Raw genomic sequence first — 14,172 nt, 5'->3', positions numbered from 1 at the left:
ATCGCAGCTGGCTGTAGCAGGAGTAGGAGAGAGGACAGTTTCTAGGGTCCCCAGCTTCATATCGCAATTTTTTGGTCCACGTGGTAGACCTTTATTAAAAAATGAGCAGTGTGAGCAGGTCCTGTCGTGGATGGCAGAAAGTGCATCCAGCAATCTATCGACCACCCAGTCTTCTACACCGTCCACTGCTGCAACTCTGAATCCTCTGGCTGCTGCTCCTCCTTCCTCCCAGCCTCCTCACTCCATGAAAATGACACATTCTGAGGAGCAGGCAGACTCCCAGGAACTGTTCTCAGGCCCCTGCCCAGATTGGGAAGCAATGGTTCCTCTCTCACCGGAGGAGTTTGTCGTGACCGATGCCCAACCTTTGGAAAGTTCCCGGGTTCCGGGGGATGAGGCTGGGGACTTCCTGCAACTGTCTCAAGAGCTTTCAGTGGGTGAGGGGGACGATGACGATGAGACACAGTTGTCTATCAGTGAGGTAGTAGTAAGGGCAGTAAGTCCGAGGGAGGAGCGCACAGAGGATTCGTAGGAAGAGCCGCTGGATGATGAGGTGACTGACCCCACCTGGTGTGATAAGCCAACTGAGGACCGGTCTTCAGAGGGGGATGCAATTGCAGCTGCAGGACAGGTTGGAAGAGGCAGTGGGGTGGCCAGGGGTAGAGGCAGGGCACGAGCGAATAATCCACCAGCTGTTTCCCAAAGCACCCCCTCGCGCCATGCCACCGTGCAGAGGCCAAGGTGCTCTAAGGCATGGCAGCTTTTCACGGAGACGCCGGATGACCGACGAACAGTGGTGTGCAACCTTTGTCGCGCCAAAATCAGCCGGGGAGCCACCACCACCAGCATGCACAGGCATATGATGGCCAAGCACCCCACAAGATGGGACGAAGGCCGTTCACCGCCTCCAGCTTGCGCCACTGCCTCTCCCCCTGGGCCCCAACCTGCCACTGAGATCCAACCACCCTCTCAGGACACAGGCACGACCGTCTCCTGGCCTGGACCCACACCCTCACCTCCGCTGTCCTCGGCCCCATCCAGCAATGTCTCTCGACGCAGCGTCCAGCTGTCACCAAGAAAATCATTGGAGCGAAAGCGCAAATACGCCGCCACGCACCCGCACGCTCAAGCTTTAAATGTCCACATAGCCAAATTGATCAGCCTGGAGATGCTCCCCTACAGGCTGGTGGAAACTGAGGCGTTCAAAAACATGATGGCGGCGGTAGCCCCGCGCTACTCAGTCCCCAGTCGCCACTATTTTTCACGGTGTACCGTCCCAGCCCTGCACGACCACGTCTCACGCAACATCGTACGCGCCCTCACCAACTCGGTTACTGCCAAGGTCCACTTAACAACGGACACGTGGACAAGCACAGGTGGGCAGGGCCACTATATCTCCCTGACGGCACATTGGGTGAATTTAGTGGAGGCTGGAACCGAGTCAGAGCCTGGGACCGCTCATGTACTACCCACTCCCAGAATTGCGGGCCCCAGATCGGTGCTGGTATCTGTGGCGGTATGTGCCACCTCCACTAAAACTTCCTCCTCCTCCTCCTCCTCCTCCAACGCAACCTCTACCTCGCAATCAAGACTTGTCAGCAGCAGCACGTCGCCAGCAGTCGGTGTCGCGCGGCAGCACAGCGGTGGGCAAGCGTCAGCAGGCCGTGCTGAAGCTACTCAGCTTAGGAGAGAAGAGGCACATGGCCCACGAACTGTTGCATGGTCTGACAGAGCAGACCGACCGCTGGCTTTCGCCGCTGAGGCTCCAACCGGGCATGGTCGTGTGTGACAACGGCCGTAACCTGGTGGCGGCTCTGCAGCTCGGCAGCCTCACGCATGTGCCATGCCTGGCCCACGTCTTTAATTTGGTGGTTCAGCGGTTTTTGAAAGGCTACCCACACTTGTCAGACCTCCTTGGCAAGGTGCACCGGGTCAGCGCACATTTCCGCAAGTCCAACACGGACGCTGCCACCCTGCGCACCCTGCAACATCGGTTTAATCTGCCAGTGCACTGACTGCTTTGCAACGTGCCCACATGGTGGAACTCTACGCTTCACATGTTGTCCCGGCTGTCTGAGCAGCGTAGAGCTATAGTGGAATACCAACTCCAACATGGACGGCGAAGTGGGAGTCAGCCTCCTCAATTCTTTACAGAGGAGTGGGCCTGGATGGCAGATATCTGCCAGGTCCTTGGAAACTTTGAGGAGTCCACCCTGATGGTGAGCGGCGATGCTGCAATCATTAGCGTCACCATTCCCCTGCTATGCCTCTTGAGTAGTTCCCTGCAAAGCATAAAGGCTGATGCTTTGCGGGCGGAAACGGAGGCGGGGGAAGCCAGTATGTCGCTGGATAGTCAGAGCACCCTCATGTCTATATCTCAGCGCGTGGAGGAGGAGGAGGGGGGGGGGGGGGGAGGAGCATGAGGAGGAAGAGACAGCTGGGCCCACTGCAGAGGGCGCCCATGCAGCTTGCTTCTCATCCATTCAGCGTGTATGGCCTGAGGAGGAGGAGGATACTCAAAGTCCTCTTCCTAGTGAGGACAGCCATATGTTGCGTACAGGTACCCTGGCACACATGGCTGACTTTATGTTAGCAAGCCTTTCTCGTGACCCTTGTGTTAGACGCATTCTGGCCACTACGGATTACTGGGTGTACACAATGCTTGACCCACGGTATAAGGAGAACCTTTCCACTCTTATTCCCGAAGAGGAAAGGGGTTTGAGAGTGATGCAATACCACAGGGTCCTGGTGGACAAACTGATGGTAAACTTCCCATCTGACAGCGCTAGTGGCAGAAGGCGCAGTTCCGAGGGCCACGTAGAAGGGGAGGCGCGGAGATCAGGCAGCATGTTCAGCGCAGGCAGGGGAACACTCTCCAAGGCCTTTGCCAGCTTTCTGGCTCCCCAGCAAGACTGTCTCACAGCTCCCCAGTCCAGGCTGAGTCGGATGGAGCACTGTAAGAAGATGGTGAGGGAGTACGCAGCCGATCGTACCACCGTCCTCCGTGACGCCTCTGCTCCGTACAACTACTGGGTGTCAAAGCTGGACACGTGGCCTGAACTCGCGCTGTATGCCCTGGAGGTGTTGGCGTGCCCTGCGGCTAGCGTCTTGTCAGAGAGGGTGTTTAGTGCAGCTGGGGGAATCATCACGGACAAGCGTACCGGCCTGTCAACTGACAGCGCCGACAGGCTTACACTCATAAAGATGAACAAAGCCTGGATTTCCCCAGACTTCTCTTCTCCACCAGCGGACAGCAGCGCTACCTAAAGAACTTTGTCAATCTGTGTATGCTATTGTCCTCCTCCTCCGGCTCCTCCTCCTGAAACCTCTCGTAATCACCGTAAATGGGCAATTTTTCTGTGGGCCAAAAGGCTCATATAACTTTTCTAAATAATATTTATCTGTTTCAATTCTCATTAAAGCATTGAAACTTCCACCTGAACCAATTGTTTTTTAGACTGGGCTGCCTCCAGGCCTAGTTAAAAATTAAGCCACAGTACGCTAAGCGATTAATGAGTTTCACCTGCCCTCTGGGTTGGGCATGGGCAATTTTTCTGGGGTACATTTGTACTGTCAGTACAACTATTTTTCGGGCCCTCGCCTACAATCTAATCCAAGTAATTTTTATGGGCTTCGCCTGCACTCATGGTACACCACTGTGTCTGGGGTTGCCCTACACATTTGCTACAGAAATGTTACTCTGTTCTGCCTACCGATACTTCTGCCACAGCAATGCTACAGGGGTCTGACTATACTTCAGCAACAGAAATGTTACTTCGGTCTGCCGATACTTCTGCTCCTGAAATGTTACCTTGGTTGGTGTATATTGTTACTACTGTAATTTTACTAATAATGCTCTCTGCCCATAATGCTTCAATGGAAATGTTACTGGGGCAGGTCTATACTGCTATAACAGAAATGTAACTAATAGTGGGCTTTGCCTATACTGCTTCTACGTTACTGTTGTTGGGGCCTGTCTATACTCCTACTACTGAAATCTTACCAATACTACGCTCTCCCTACACTGCTGCCAGGGAAATGCGAATCTGCTGCTTTGTCCCTACTGCTTCTACGTTACTGTTGCTGGGGCCTGACTATACTCCTACTACTGAAATCTTACCAATACTATGCTCTCCCTACACTGCTGCCAGGGAAATGTGAATCTGCTGCTTTGTCTCCACTGCTTCTACGTTACTGTTGCTGGGGCCTGTCTATACTCCTACTACTGAAATCTTACCAATACTACGCTCTCCCTACACTGCTGCCAGGGAAATGTGAATCTGCTGCTTTGTCTCCACTGCTTCTACGTTACTGTTGCTGGGGCCTGACTATACTCCTACTACTGAAATCTTACCAATACTATGCTCTCCCTACACTGCTGCCAGGGAAATGTGAATCTGCTGCTTTGCCCATACTGCTTCTACGTTACTGTTACTGGGGTCTGTCTATACTGATACTACTGAAATGTTACTGGGGTCTGTGTATACTGCTGCAAATGAAATGTTAGTGGGGTCTGTCCTCACTGCTGCCAATTAAAATGTTACAGGGGTTTGTGCATACTCTTACCGCTGAAATGTTACTAATTCTCGGCTCTGCCTATACTGCTGCTACTGCAATGTTACAGGGTAGTGGAAACGGAGGCTTCCCAAAGACATAATGGTGGCGAGGCCACGCTACTAGGTTCCGCAGGCGCTACAACTTTTCAGCGACGTGGTCACTGGGAAGGTGCATATAACCACGGACACGGGGACAGGACACGTACTGCCTCAAAAACTTTCCCGTCCTCCTTCTCGAACTTTGAAAACATTCTTGGCCGTAGCCCACCTGCATTTAATCTGACGTTACCTGAGCTGTGCTGGGCATTGCAATGGGATATATTTATGTACTGCCGGTGGCTTCCTGGGACCCTCCCATGCTGTCGGTCCACACGGACTTCACAATAGGGAGTTGTACCTGCCTGTGACTATTTATAAAAAACCCCGGTCTGACTGGGGCATGCAGTGTGGGCCGAAGCCCACCTGTATTTAATCTGACGTTAGCTCTATTATCCGTGGGCACTGCATTGGGACAAACTACAGGAGCAATACAGCGCTAATGAGACGTGCACAGCTACGCTAGCATAGGAGTCTGCTGTAGGCTCGCGATTGCTGAGGATTTGTGCAGAGGCCTATGTCCTTGGTGCAGTGAAAGTCCGCTTCCTGCCTAGGATTGCTGAAGGTGTGGGCCGAGGCCTATGTCGTGTGCGCGGTGCAAGTCTGCCATGTTTGGCTGCTCAGATCAATTTTTTGTTCATGTCTTCGGCTTCCTAGGACCCCCCTATGCTGTTGGTGCAAACTTAGTTCCCATCGCGGTGTTTGACCTGTCTGGCACAAAGACACTGACTGACTTGGGTAGAGGGCAGAGCGCTGACGGCTTTCCCCTTGCAGTGTGGATTGAGCTATGCGACACCTTGACAGAATGAATACTGTGTGGCACATGGATTCCCCATTGCTATGCCCACGTTTGCAGCTCCTGACGGAGGTAGCACAGGATTGGATTTCTCATTGCTTCTGTACAGCATTGTGGGCTATCGCCCCGCCCCTTTTGAAGAAGGTCGCTGCCTGGCCCTGATGACCCTCTGCAGTGTGTGCCTCCGGTTCCTCCTCATGGCTGACGCACTTATAAATAGACATAAGGGTGGTGTGGCTTTGAGGCCAGCGTGTGGCATGAGGGCAGCTGAAGGATGCGCAGCGACACTTTGGTGTGCGCTGTGGACACTGGGTCGTGTGGGGGGGTTGGGCAGCATGTAACCCAGGAGAAGAGGCAGGGGTGTGTCCCGCAGGCAGTGCTTGTGCTTAGTTGGAGGTAGTGTGGTGCTTAGCTAAGGTGTGGCTTACTAATGAGGGTTTGTCCGAAGTAAAAATTGTTAGGGGGGGGGGCCCACTCTTGCCGCTATTGTGGCTGAATAGTGGGACCTGGGAACCTGAAATGCAGCCCAGCATGTTGCCCCTCGCCTGCCCTATCCGTTTCTGTGTTGTTTCCATCACTTTCTTGAGTTTTGCAGATTTTCAACAATGAAAACCTTAGCGGAGCATGGCAGATATACAAAAATGCTCGAGTCGCCCATTGACTTCAATAGGGTTCGTTACTCAAAACGAACCCTCAAGCATTGCGGAAAGTTCGACTCGAGCAACGAGCACCCGAGCATTTTGGTGCTCGCTCATCTCTAATAGAAACGTGAAATTTGGCACGAGCATTCATTATGTCATAAATAGGAAAAGCTAATGGGTCACAACTCGATTATTTAATTCTATGCGCAAAAGAATTAGCGTCCAAATTTTACGTACGGAATGTAATTTTCTCACTTTCCGGTGTCATAGAACCATGAAATTTGGCAGGAGCATTGATTATGTCATAAATAGGAAAAGTGAATAGGTCCCAACTCGATTATTTAATTCCAGCGCAAAAGAATTTTACGTATGGAATCTAATTCTCTCACTTCCTGATGTCATTTTATATAAAGGAAATGTCGCATGGTTACCTCCCCGTGGTGTTTCCTAGGTAACGCAGAGAACTATGCAAAATAATAATAATATAATAATAATCTTTATTTGTATAGCGCCAACTTATTCTGCAGCGCTTTCAGGCATGGATAAATGCAAAACAATACAAGAATTACAATATGAGGTACATTGGGTTAGACACAAATGGGTTGGGGGTGGTACAGGAGATGGGGAACACAGGCAATAGGGGATTTCATGTACAGATCATTTATTAGAAGACAAACAGGGTGGGGAGCCATAGGGAGGGGAGCGGGGGAGGGGACTAGGTCAGGGGATTTGGTATACTTCCCTGAAGAGGTGAGTTTTTAAGGCATGTCTGAAATTTCGTGCATCGGAAATTGTCCGGATGCCTTGGGGTAGAGCATTCCAGAGGATGGGTGCTGCTCTGGTGAAGTCCTGCATACGAGCATGTGAGGTTCGTATTACAGGGGTGTTTAGTCAGTGTGTTAGCCGATTGGAGTGAGCGGGCTGGGTGGTGTACTGACAGTAGGGAGGCGATGTATGGTGGTGCAGCGCCATGCAGAGCTTTGTGAGTGAGGTAGAGGAGTTTAAATTTAGTTCTGCAGTGGATGGGCAGCCAATGCAGCGACTGGCATAATGCAGAGGCGTCTGAATAACGACTGGATAGAAAAATGAGTCTAGCTGCTGCATTTAGTATAGATTGGAGTGGAGTGAGTCTAGTGCGGGGGAGGCCGATGAGTAGTGAGTTGCAGTAGTCAAGCTGGGATTGGATGAGGGCAACCACGAGCGTCTTTAGCGTGTCCGTGGTTAGGAACGGACGTATTTTAGCAATATTTCTGAGGTGCATGTGGCATGTTTGGGCCAGAGATTGGATATGGGGGGCAAAGGAGAGGTCAGAGTCCAGTATGACCCCAAGGCATCGGGCATGCCATCTGGGGGTTATGATGGTGCCAGACACTGGAATGGAGATGTTGAGGGGAGGTCGGTTAGAAGGTGGAAAGACAAGGAGGTCAGTTTTAGAGAGGTTTAGTTTGAGAAAAAGGGAGGACATAGTGTTAGAGACAGCGGACAGACAGTCAGTGATATTCTGGAGGAATGGTCCAGAGATCTCACGAGAGGAGGTGTATAGTTGGGTGTCGTCAGCGTAGAGATGGTATTGGAGACCAAATTTGTGGATGGTTTGTCCAATTGGGGCAGTATAGATAGAGAAGAGAAGGGGACCAAGGACCGAGCCCTGGGGTACCCCAACAGCGAGAGGAAGTGGAGCAGAGATAGAACCAGCAAAGGAAACACTAAAAGAGCGGTCAGTGAGGTAGGAAGAGAACCAGGAGAGAGCAGTGTCCTTTAGACCAATAGAGCGGAGCATAATGAGAAGGAGGTTATGGTTGACAGTGTCAAATGCAGCAGACAGGTCAAGGAGGATTAGTAGGGAGTAGTCACCTCTAGATTTTGCAGTCAACAGGTCATTTGTTACTTTTGTGAGGGCAGTTTCGGTCGAGTGTAGAGAGCGGAAACCAGACTGGAGGGGGTTGAGGAGCGAGTTGTCAGAGAGAAAGCAAGTAAGGCGGGAGTAGACCAGGCGTTCCAGTAATTTGGAGATGAAGGGGAGGTTTGAGACGGGTCGATAATTGGCAGCATCAGTTGGGTCCAGGGTTGTTTTTTTAAGCAGAGGGGATATAATGGAGTGTTTGAATGAGGAGGGAAAAGTGCCAGAGGTTAGGGAGAGGTTGCAGATTGTAGTGAGGTGAGTAATAAGAGCTGGGGAAAGGGAGCGGAGGAGGTGAGAGGGGAGAGGGTCGCTGGCGCAGGTGGTGGGGCGGGCAGCGGAAAGGAGCCTGGAGACTTCTTCCTCTGTCGTTGGTTCTAGCATAGATAGTGAGTAGGTGCTGGATGCAGTGCTGATGAAACTGGGATCGGGGTTAACCATGCAGCTTTCAGAGATTTCTTACCGAATGTTGTCGTTTTTTTCTTTGAAATAGGCAGCTAGTTATCCAGCAGTCAGATCTGTCGCAGGGGCCTGTTCTTTTGGGCTGAGGAGGAAGTGAAAGGTCTCAAAGAGTTGTTTGGGGTTGTGGGATAGTGAGGAGACAAGGGAGGTGAAATAAACTTGTTTGGCATGGTGAAGGGCTAGGTTATAAGTTTTAAGCATGAATTTGAAGTGGAGAAAGTCTGCCGGCAGCTTTGACTTTCTCCACAGCTGCTCAGCGCACCTAGAGCACCGTCGGATGAAGCGCGTTTGGGACGTGAGCCAGGGTTGCCGTGGTCAGCGTTTGGCGGCTTGAGTCACGGGTGGTGCCGCTTCATCCAGGGCACGGCTGAGGGTGGTGTGGTAGTATTCGGCTGCCAGGTTAGGGCAGGGGAGGCGAGAGATAGGGGATAGGGAGTACTGAATAGTTTTGACAGACTGGAGGTTCCTAGAGGTGCGATAGATAGGAGGGTCAGGAGAGATGCTAGGGTGCCTGATAGAGAAAGAGATAAGGTTGTGATCCGAGAGTGGAAGTGGGGAGTTAGTAAAGTGAGAAGCAGAGCAGAGACGGAGGAAAACTAAATCGAGAGTGTTACTATCTCTATGAGTGGGGGAGTCAGAGATTAGTGATAAGCCAAGGGAGGAGGTAAGTGTTAAAAGCTGGGAGGCAGATGAGGAGCTAGAGTCGTTAGTAGCGATGTTGAAATCACCAAGGATGAGGGTTGGGATTTCACAGGATAGGAAGTGGGGGAGCCAGGCAGCAAAGTGGTCTAGGAACAGGCGGGTGGGACCTGGGGGACGGTAAATAACTGCGACGCGCAGAGGCAGTGGGCGGAAGAGTCGCAGGGTGTGGACCTCGAAGGAGTGGAAGGTAAGTGAGGGAGCTGAGGGAATGACCTGGAAGGTACAGTTTGGCGAGAGGATGATGCCAACTCCGCAGCCGCATCTGTCGTCTGATCAGGGGGTGTGGGAGAACTGCAGGCCATCATAGGCCAATGCAGCGGGGGAGGTAGAATCAGACTGCTGTATCCAGGTTTCCGTGAGGGCGAGCAAGTTCAAGCCTTCACTGGTGAAAAGGTCATGGATAGTTGGGAGTTTGTTACATGCAGATTGAGAGTTCCATAGGCTGCATCTGAATGGGGCGGGGGGGGGGGGGGGGCATTTTGGTAGAGAACAGTATGGGGTGGGCCTTGGTTGCGGTATATGTCCCCTGCAGCTAGGAGTAGCAGGGTAGCAAGGGTGAGCGCATGGTTAGGGGATTTGTGTGGGTGGCTGAAGTGTTTCTGAGCAGTATTGAGGGGCTGAAGGCGTATTAGGAAGTTGAACAGTGCATGGGAGCCATACATAGGTGAGGAGAGGAGGGAGGGACTGATGTGGATGGAGTGTGTTGGGCCTGGCCGTTGGCAGAAAGTGTCAAGGCTTGAAAACAAGATAGTGAAGGAGAATAGTGCAAAGAGGAGAGTATTTCCCTCCAGGCTTTGGACAGTTGTGCATGTTACCTGTCTCCTGCTCTGTCCAACTGCGCTGTATAACTGCATCATTCGACAGCATGAATCACTTGTTGCTGGACACTTAGTGCTGGAGACATCAGGTGAGGCAGCCTCTGGTGAGGCATGGAGGATAGAACTGACTTTGAAGTTCTGGCTACAGGACTTCAGCTGGGAGTGGCTTGTTACATTTCACTAGTCAACCAGCTGACCCACCTTTAGATGGCTAATGAACAAGATGGGGGGGGGGGGGTTCATTGCCCTCTTACAAAAACAAACTGTGTCCAGCAACACTAAGATGAGACAGGGAGAAAACTATTTGGGGGAGGTGATGAGGAAAATACATATAGTACAAATAGTCAATTCAATTTATATGAAGCAATGGGACATGCCATTGCGCACAGATTATGACAAATTTAAAGGTATCACAGCAGATTCAGTGGAAGGAAGGCGGTGAACATATGTTTTTCCAGTATCTCTAAAGTAACCACGACTTCATAAGCTTTTCCGTGTGAACACCAGATAAACACCAGTACCAAATTCACTCGGGCGAAGCCAGGTATATCAGCTAGTCTATATATATAAAGACGAAAGCCCTCACTGACTCGCCTAAAGTTCTGCAACTTCCCGATGTTGTAGAAACATGAAATTTGGCACAAGCATAGATTATCTCCAAAACAGGAAAAGTAATTGGGTCCCAACTTGATTATTCAATTCTAGCGCAAAAGAATTAGCGTCGAAATTTAACGTACATAATCTAAATCACTCACTTCCCAATGTCATAGAAACTTAAAATTTGGCACGAGCATTGATTATGTCATAAATTGCACAAGCTAATGGGTCCCAACTCCATTATTCAATTCTATGCGCAAAAGAATTAGCATCCACATTTTATGTACGAAATCTATTTCTCTCACTTCTTGATGTAATAGAAACTTGAGATTTGGCACGGGCATTGATTGTGTCATAATCTAATTCTCTCACTTGAAATTTGGCGCAAGCATTGATTACATAGGTCTGCAAAAAAATCTTTTTCAAAAATTGTTTTGATTTTGTTAAATCATCTTTCTTTATGTAGTTTTTTGCACAGATTTCAAAAATGACCTGGGTTTTTTTCTATCACGTAAGGCTTGCCTACAAAATAAAGTTGAAGGTATTTGGATAAAATAAAAATACGGAAATTTTTTTATTTGTTTTTATTATTTTAACATGAAGTAAAAGCAAAAAAAACCAACCATACCTAGCTAAAATAAGCATAATAGTGATACACATGTGTTGCAAAGTTATCATAAGTCTTTGTAAAAACGTTTTCTTTTTCCATCAAAGCTTCTTTTGGTACTTTTTCGGCTGTGTTCTTGTGAATTTTCGCTTTTTAACATCCAACAGTAGTAGTAGCCATCATGTTGACATTCCATCGACCTTGGTATCTGCGCTCCATTTTTTTTAGATCTTGATGGAAACGTTCTCCTTGTTCCTCACCTACAGCCCCAAGATTTTCTGGAAAGTAGTCCAGAAAATGTGAGTGAAGAAAATGGACTTGGACACTCATGTTGCAGCCCAAGATTTTGTAGTTTTGTTACAATTCAGCAACCAAAGTTTTGTAGTTTGGGTCTTTTTTTTTTCCAAGAAAGCCTATTACAACAAGTGTAAATGAATTTCAGGCATTTTTTTCTTCCATTTCTATTTTAGTGACAAAGATTTCATCTTTTAAAAGTTTTCTTATGTCAGGCCCAACAAAGACTCCCTCTTTCAGCGTAGCATCTGATAGACCAGGAAACTGTGCACAAAGATACTTGAAACACTCTCCTTCTTTCCGTAATGCTTTCACAAACTGTTTCATTAGTCCCAATTTGATATGCAATATCAATATATTTAATATGCCAATTAGAAAAGGCCTCTTCCCTTAGCACTGCAGATCAAAACTGAATGCTAAATCAGTCGCCTTAAAAAGCTGCAAGGCAGGGCTACGACAACAAATGAAGTCCTAGGCAGGTTTCTTGCCTAAGAGCACACTACAAGCTACCACAGTGCGCTAGAACATACGACTCTGGTGGGACTCGAACCCACAACCTTTGAATCACTTTCACTCTAGAAGTCCAATGCGCTATCCATTGCGCCACAGAGCCACTCCTAAGCCTTGCGCGTAGTCATTTTGTGGCTGGGAAAAGGCCAGTGCATCTCACTTTCGTGACATCTATACTTAAAGAAAAAAAGGCCTCAACTTTGGAAACTCTTGAAGGCTGGGAATGTGCTAAAATTGCCGATCAGAGTAGACAGGTGTGTAAACAGCCGTCACGGGGGATTAGCTCACATGGTAGAGCGCTCGCTTCGCATGCGAGAGGTAGCGGGATCGATGCCCGCATCCTCCAAGATCTTTACTTGCCAGCGCTTTGAAACTCTAGCATGATGGCCTTTTTATCTTTGGCGCTCAAAGAACTGGCCTTCGATAGCTCAGCTGGTAGAGCGGAGGACTGTAGAAGCAAATTAGCAATCCTTAGGTCGCTGGTTCAATTCCGGCTCGAAGGACCTTTTTGGCTAGCATTACCATTTTGAAGCTTTCAAACGGCTCAGACGCACTGACAGCCACGGCTTTACGTGTAACATACGGCGCAAACAAAAGGCAAGCCCGTCCCTGGGTGGGCTTGAACCACCAACCTTTCGGTTAACAGCCGAACGCGCTAACCGATTGCGCCACAGAGACAACCACACGTTGATGCCGCAGGCCAAATCCTCAGTCAGGTCAACTATATTCTCTCAGGTGACTACCTAAACAATAATATCAAAAAAAGGAAAAGAAGAGATAAACTAGAAGACAACAGCGTGACTCCAAAGAGTACCCAACTGCCCACGGAGAGTGGCTCCCTGTTAGCGGCTTAGCAACAGTCAAAGGCTTCCTCAGCTTGGCCTCACCAGCGCCTTGTAAGCTATCCCAATGCAGCAGAGTGGCGCAGCGGAAGCGTGCTGGGCCCATAACCCAGAGGTCGATGGATCGAAACCATCCTCTGCTAGGAAGCTCAGTTTTTTGCAGTTCCTACCACATCCACATCTTCCTGGACAGCATAGTTTGAGAAATCGCTTTGTTTCTTTAGAAATGTCCTCTTCTCTGTCAATGCAGACATACATGCCTAAATACAGAAGATCATAGAATGGTAGAGCTTCCAACTCCAGGGTCATGGGGTCCAAGCCCCTGCTCAGTGCAGGATTACCTAAATCATTCCAGACAGACAGTTGTCCAGCCTTTGTTTGAACACTTCCATGGAAGGAGAACTCATCACCACCCGTGGTAACCTGTACCACTCAGTGATCACTCTCACTATCAGAAAGTTTTTTCTAATATGCCATTTAGAAAAGGGCTCTTTCCTTTGCACTGCAGATCAAAACTGAATGCTAAATCAGTCGCCTTAAAAAGCTGCAAGGCAGGGCTACGACAACAAATGAAGTCCTAGGCAGGTTTCTTGCCTAAGAGCACACTACAAGCTACCACAGTGCGCTAGAACATACGACTCTGGTGGGACTCGAACCCACAACCTTTGAATCACTTTCACTCTAGAAGTCCAATGCGCTATCCATTGCGCCACAGAGCCACTCCTAAGCCTTGCGCGTAGTCATTTTGTGGCTGGGAAAAGGCCAGTGCATCTCACTTTCGTGACATCTATACTTAAAGAAAAAAAGGCCTCAACTTTGGAAACTCTTGAAGGCTGGGAATGTGCTAAAATTGCCGATCAGAGTAGACAGGTGTGTAAACAGCCGTCACGGGGGATTAGCTCACATGGTAGAGCGCTCGCTTCGCATGCGAGAGGTAGCGGGATCGATGCCCGCATCCTCCAAGATCTTTACTTGCCAGCGCTTTGAAACTCTAGCATGATGGCCTTTTTATCTTTGGCGCTCAAAGAACTGGCCTTCGATAGCTCAGCTGGTAGAGCGGAGGACTGTAGAAGCAAATTAGCAATCCTTAGGTCGCTGGTTCAATTCCGGCTCGAAGGACCTTTTTGGCTAGCATTACCATTTTGAAGCTTTCAAACGGCTCAGACGCACTGACAGCCACGGCTTTACGTGTAACATACGGCGCAAACAAAAGGCAAGCCCGTCCCTGGGTGGGCTTGAACCACCAACCTTTCGGTTAACAGCCGAACGCGCTAACCGATTGCGCCACAGAGACAACCACACGTTGTGCCGCAGGCCAAATCCTCAGTCAGGTCAACTATATTCTCTCAGG

At 49.4% G+C, this 14,172-nt stretch overlaps 6 non-coding genes across 6 annotated transcripts; 2 read left to right on the top strand and 4 right to left on the bottom strand.

The window, feature by feature from the left end:
- Nucleotides 1–11,998: 11,998 nt before the first annotated feature.
- On the bottom strand, nt 11,999–12,082 carry TRNAR-UCU (transfer RNA arginine (anticodon UCU)). Its single transcript is given in 2 exon segments — nt 11,999–12,034; nt 12,046–12,082. It is a non-coding gene; the product is annotated as a tRNA-Arg (tRNA).
- A 170-nt stretch (nt 12,083–12,252) lies between these two features.
- Nucleotides 12,253–12,325, top strand: TRNAA-CGC (transfer RNA alanine (anticodon CGC)). The gene has a single exon. It is a non-coding gene; the product is annotated as a tRNA-Ala (tRNA).
- Nucleotides 12,326–12,583: 258 nt separating this feature from the next.
- TRNAN-GUU (transfer RNA asparagine (anticodon GUU)) lies at nt 12,584–12,657 on the bottom strand. The gene has a single exon. It is a non-coding gene; the product is annotated as a tRNA-Asn (tRNA).
- Nucleotides 12,658–13,456: 799 nt separating this feature from the next.
- TRNAR-UCU (transfer RNA arginine (anticodon UCU)) lies at nt 13,457–13,540 on the bottom strand. Its single transcript is given in 2 exon segments — nt 13,457–13,492; nt 13,504–13,540. It is a non-coding gene; the product is annotated as a tRNA-Arg (tRNA).
- A 170-nt stretch (nt 13,541–13,710) lies between these two features.
- TRNAA-CGC (transfer RNA alanine (anticodon CGC)) lies at nt 13,711–13,783 on the top strand. Its single transcript has one exon. It is a non-coding gene; the product is annotated as a tRNA-Ala (tRNA).
- Nucleotides 13,784–14,041: 258 nt separating this feature from the next.
- On the bottom strand, nt 14,042–14,115 carry TRNAN-GUU (transfer RNA asparagine (anticodon GUU)). The gene has a single exon. It is a non-coding gene; the product is annotated as a tRNA-Asn (tRNA).
- Nucleotides 14,116–14,172: the final 57 nt, after the last annotated feature.

Source organism: Eleutherodactylus coqui, chromosome 1 (genome assembly GCF_035609145.1).
Source record: "Eleutherodactylus coqui strain aEleCoq1 chromosome 1, aEleCoq1.hap1, whole genome shotgun sequence".
In the NCBI taxonomy this organism is placed as follows: Eukaryota; Metazoa; Chordata; class Amphibia; order Anura; family Eleutherodactylidae; genus Eleutherodactylus; species Eleutherodactylus coqui.
Note: the sequence above shows the minus strand (reverse complement) of the source record. Positions and strands in the feature narration are given on the sequence as shown.